General features: G+C 49.2%; 1 long non-coding RNA gene across 1 annotated transcript; it reads right to left on the bottom strand.

Annotated features, from left to right (window-relative positions):
• Positions 1 to 2648: 2648 nt before the first annotated feature.
• Positions 2649 to 4468, bottom strand: LOC123364668. The gene is made up of 3 exons (XR_006577202.1): positions 4364 to 4468; positions 3288 to 3448; positions 2649 to 3073 (listed from the first exon to the last, which is right to left on the bottom strand). It is a non-coding gene; the product is annotated as an uncharacterized LOC123364668 (long non-coding RNA).
• Between the last annotated feature and the right edge of the window lie 347 nt (positions 4469 to 4815).

Genomic DNA, 4815 nt, shown 5'->3' with positions numbered 1-4815 from the left:
TGAGCCGCTCAGGGCTGGGGTGGGGCAGGGAGTAACCCCATGACCCCAACCCCTTGACCTGACTCCTGCATTCCTCCACATCCCCACCCTGAGCACCAAACAGGAGCTCCTGCACCCCCCTACATTCCCACCTGCACCCATCACAGCAAACAGCAGCTGCCCCAGGTAAGAGCTCCACACCCCAACCTCCTGCCCCAACCGTGAGCCCTCTCCTGCATCCTAACTCCTGGCCAGACCCTGCATCCCCAGCCCTTACTCCTGCACCCTCCTCACACACTCCCAGCCCCGACTCCTGCACCCTCCTCACACACTCCCAGCCCCGACTCCTGCACCCCACTCACACACATCCAGCCCTGACTCCTGCACCCCCTCTCACACACCCAGCCCCCTGCCCTCCCTGCCTCCTGTACCCCCCGCACACACTCTCAGCCCTGACTCCTGAACCACCCCCTCACACACAGACAGCCCTGACTCCTTTACCCCTCTCACACCGCATCAGCCACCTGACCTCCCTGACTCCTGCATCCCCTCACACACTCCCAGCCCTGACTCCTGCATCCCCGCACTCACCGCCAGCCCCCTGCCCTCCCTGACTCCTGCACCCCCCCACATCCCCACCTGCACCCCTCACACCAAATGGGAGCTGCCCCAGGTAAGCACTCTACACCCCAACCTCCTACCCCAACCCCGAGCCCCCTTCCTCCCCCTAACTCCTGGCCAGACCCTGTACCCCCCCCTGCCAGCCTGCTCCTGCACTCTAACTCCCTCCCAGACCCTGCACCCCCAGCCCTGAGTCCCCTCCTGCACCCTAAGTCCTGGCCGGACCCCGCACTCAAAGTTTTTTAAAAAATTTTTTATAAAGCACTCTTATCCAAAGCGCTTTACAATAGTTAGCTAACGGTACAAACAATATTTGGAAAGATCATTAAGTGGTCCACCAAGACCCCCAGTGATTTTTGCCTCTACTGCAAGTACAGAGTCCTGTGAATATAGTTTCATGTAGTTCTTGGCACACCATTATTATGGGTTCCCTCCAGGGTACTACCTGGAACTGGGGTACGACTGATTTATAGTGATTATAAGGAATAGCAAACAGTTCAAAGCAAATAAACAAAGCACAAAATAAGCTCATTATACTACATTGGATATGAATTAGCAGATTCTCACCTTAAGAGATGATACAAGCAGGCTGCAAATTCTTAAGGAGCAAGTTGCACTTGCTTTACAGCTTGGAATCCTCAAGTGTTTCATATGCAGGCTAGAAATCCCTTTAGCCTGGGTCTAGCACTTCCCCCAGTTCAGTCTTTGTTCCTCAGGTGTTTCCAGGAGTCTTCTCTGGGGAGTGAAGAACCCCAGATAATGTCACTTTCTGCCTTATATAGCTGTTGCATATAGTGGGGAACCCTTTGTTCCAAATCTTGGTTCCCAGACCTGTCTGTGGGGAAAAATACTGACATCTCAAGATTGAGTAAAGCATCGTGTCCTTGTAGAGTCATAGTAGCCATCACTCACGGGCTGTCCGTAGTGTTTTCAGGAAGGTTCACTAGGTGGGAGATGAGCTTCTCCTAAGGACTATTGTCCTTTCTGATGGCCCATTACCCTGAATAGGCCCTTTTCAACCAGCTATTTAGATAGAAAGCATCTTGTTTAGTGGGTGTTATCCAGGTGTAACTACATTTGAAGTATAGATGCATAATATTTATAACTTCAGATACAAAAATGATACATGCATACAAATAGGATAATCATATTCAGCAAATCATAACCTTTTGAATGACATCTCATATAACTTGTCTTGTATAAAATTCATCATAATTATGCTATAACCATATCACCATAATATCACCAAGAAGAATATTGGGTGCAATGTCATAACCATAATTTACAATATGTGGAAAGCCTCCAGACCATCTAGTACTATAGCCATGTCTAGAGTAGTTAGCAAAACTAGGACTTCACCCTGCTTAAACTTTAAGGCTACTTTCTGATCTTATGGAGAAGATCCCCCGGTAGGCACACGCATATGCATCCCTCTGAATTAAGGATGTCGTCATCTCTGTTCCGTTTCCTTACAGGATCCCCAAAGACTAATGACTCTACGGTGTTGCCCACAGCTTGTAGTAGCTCACCCAGCAATACTCATTTTCGTTCCTTTTGTACCTCCACTACTTTGTGAATGATGTTCAGCTCAGCAGGGATACTTTTCTCCCCCCGCCCCTCCCCTCCTTGGAGTAGATGTCTTCCACTCCATTGTGTCCTGACTGGGGCTTTGCACAGTCTCTTTGAAGTCTCCAATCAGCAAGACCTTTTCTGTTACCTTCACTTTTACACATTCTGATTCTTGATGACTTGGTGTTTCTGCAGCCACTGTTATGCTGTCCTTGTCCTCAGCTGACTGGCACAGCTTGGTGTCCCACTGATTCTTTTGCTGATGTGTAACCAGGGAAAAATCAAATTTAAATGCACCCCAATATGCCTCTGTTTCCCTTGTACAGGTTCTTAGACTCTGATAGCAAGTCCATCACCTGAGGAAGCAGCTCCTGTGTCCCCCCACCCCACAAGTATGGTGTAAGAAAGAAGAGGAGAGACACAAATTATGTTGAAACAGGTAAGTATTGTATTATGGATTGATTACATAAAAAGGGTAAGGGGAAAACCATAAGCAACCACATAAACACGCCACAAAAAGTGGACTGCAACAAAGGAGCTTGAAGCAGAGGCCCAATATACCCCTGCCTTGGCAACAAGAAGAAAACCAATCAAATCCCTTATATAGCCCACTGCTAATCCGATGTCATCTGTGGGCAGGTCAGATGGTAGTGAGTGGTGGGTCCAGGACCTTCTACCCTCGGGCCAAACGCTGGCCTTTGGGGAGGAACACTGGATCTCGGCTGCTGGATGTTGACAAGCTACTAGGACCGAAGCTGCTGATGGACCAAAGGATCCTGGATGGCAGGTAAGTTGTTGGTGTCACAGGATCCTTCACAGCTCTTGATCTGGAGACCCACGGAAAAGCCTGACTGCACACAGCTGCCTCCTGAATGGACAGCGCCGTGATGACGTGGCACAGTTCCTGATAAAGAATGGCGGGAACATTCTGAGGGGTTGGCAGTTACAAGCCCGTTCCAACTGCTCTGAACCAGCTGTTTGTACCACAGCTTTGGCACCTTAATTTCCCCACCTCTAGGGACAAAATGGAGATTTGACTCCATTTTGAAAAGTACCAAAGTCCATATTGATGAGGGGGGAAACGATATAAAAACGTTATTCTAAAAATTTAAAGTTACCTATTATATAAAATCACCAACAGATGCAGCCAGCCTCCTCTTCCTGGGATACTTCCAGTTCATTCCCTGGGGTCATCACATTTTTCTCTAAGCCCTTTGGTTCTTTGTCTGTCTCCAGATTGCTTTTTACTTTAGGCTGGATTTTCAGATGGATTTTACTCCTAGAAGAATTTTGCACCACTGCATCTGTGCAGAAACATGCCCTCCCCCCCGCCCCCCCGCATCGCAGATTCTCTTTGCTTTCCTGCAGAAAAATGGTTTCTGTGGGGAAACAAAGAGAAGCTGCACCAGTGCTCACTCACGTTTGGGCACCTGGAAGGGTTGCCAACCCACCAGGATTGTCCTGCAGTCTCCAGGAATTAAAGATTAATCTTTAATTAAAGATTGTCATGTGATGAAATCTCCAGGAATTCATCCAAACAAAGTTGGCAACCCTAACACCCAGAGCAGCCAGGGGAGAGGGAAGTCACTGTGGGCAGAGAGGGGGGGGAAGCTGGGGTACCCTAACTTCCCAGGGACATAAGTCCCAACTTGGCGAGGAGGAGGATGACAGACAGATTTCCTCCTCCCTCTCCCCTGCACAGAGCAGCTGGGTCTGGGTCATATCAACTGCCAGAAACCTCCCCCGGCTGCAGGAAACTCTGAACCATGGTGGGAGGGGGATTTACAAGGGGGTCTGGGTGCAGGGTGTGAGGCTTGTGGGGATGGGGGTGAGGCAGTGTGGGGTCCAGAGGTATGGTTGTTGGGCAGACAAGGGGAGCCACTGCCTGCATTGTGACCCCTCCCCCCACTTCCTGGTCCCATTGCTTCTCATCCTCAGGGGGAGGGGACACTGTATGGGGAGCTGTTGACCCTGTCCACCCAACCCCTGTGCATCTGGATCCCCCTCCTTGCACCCATCCCCCCCATGCTGAGCCTCACCTCTCCGCACCCAGAACGCCCCACTGAGCCACCTAAAACACATACCCGAAGCCTCACCCCCTGCATTGGGAGCCCCCCACACCCAGATCCCCAACCAGCTGCCCCCCGCTGAGTCCCCCTGCACCCAAATCCTCCCCCTGCTGACCCCTAACCACCTTCACAGACTCTGCCGCAGAGTCCCTTCCGGTTGCAGCCAGAATCCCCAACGAACACTTGTGCATCCAGGCCCTCCCACTGAGGTGCCTGCACCCAGACTGTGCCACACAGAACCCTGGTACTTGTGAGAATTCTGCACTAAAAATTAAAAATTTGGTGCCAAAATTTTTAAAATTTGAAAATTATACAAAATTCTGCATATTTGTGTTGTCAAAATAACAGATGCTATTGTGTCAATTAACAAAGATGTATACAGTAATGATACATTTCATTAATAACAATAAAATTCATCCATATCCCAATGAGATATTTAAAACCACATGTATATACTTAACATACAGGTTGTTAGACCTGGCCAGGCTAATGGTCTTTATAATGTCTCTCTAGTCAATCGCATACTCAATTATCCATATATGGTAGGTTGAAGTATTGTTGACTGGTCTGTTATGTA

Source organism: Mauremys mutica, chromosome 2 (assembly GCF_020497125.1).
Source record: "Mauremys mutica isolate MM-2020 ecotype Southern chromosome 2, ASM2049712v1, whole genome shotgun sequence".
In the NCBI taxonomy this organism is placed as follows: Eukaryota; Metazoa; Chordata; order Testudines; family Geoemydidae; genus Mauremys; species Mauremys mutica.
This window is presented reverse-complemented; position numbering and strand designations above follow the sequence as displayed.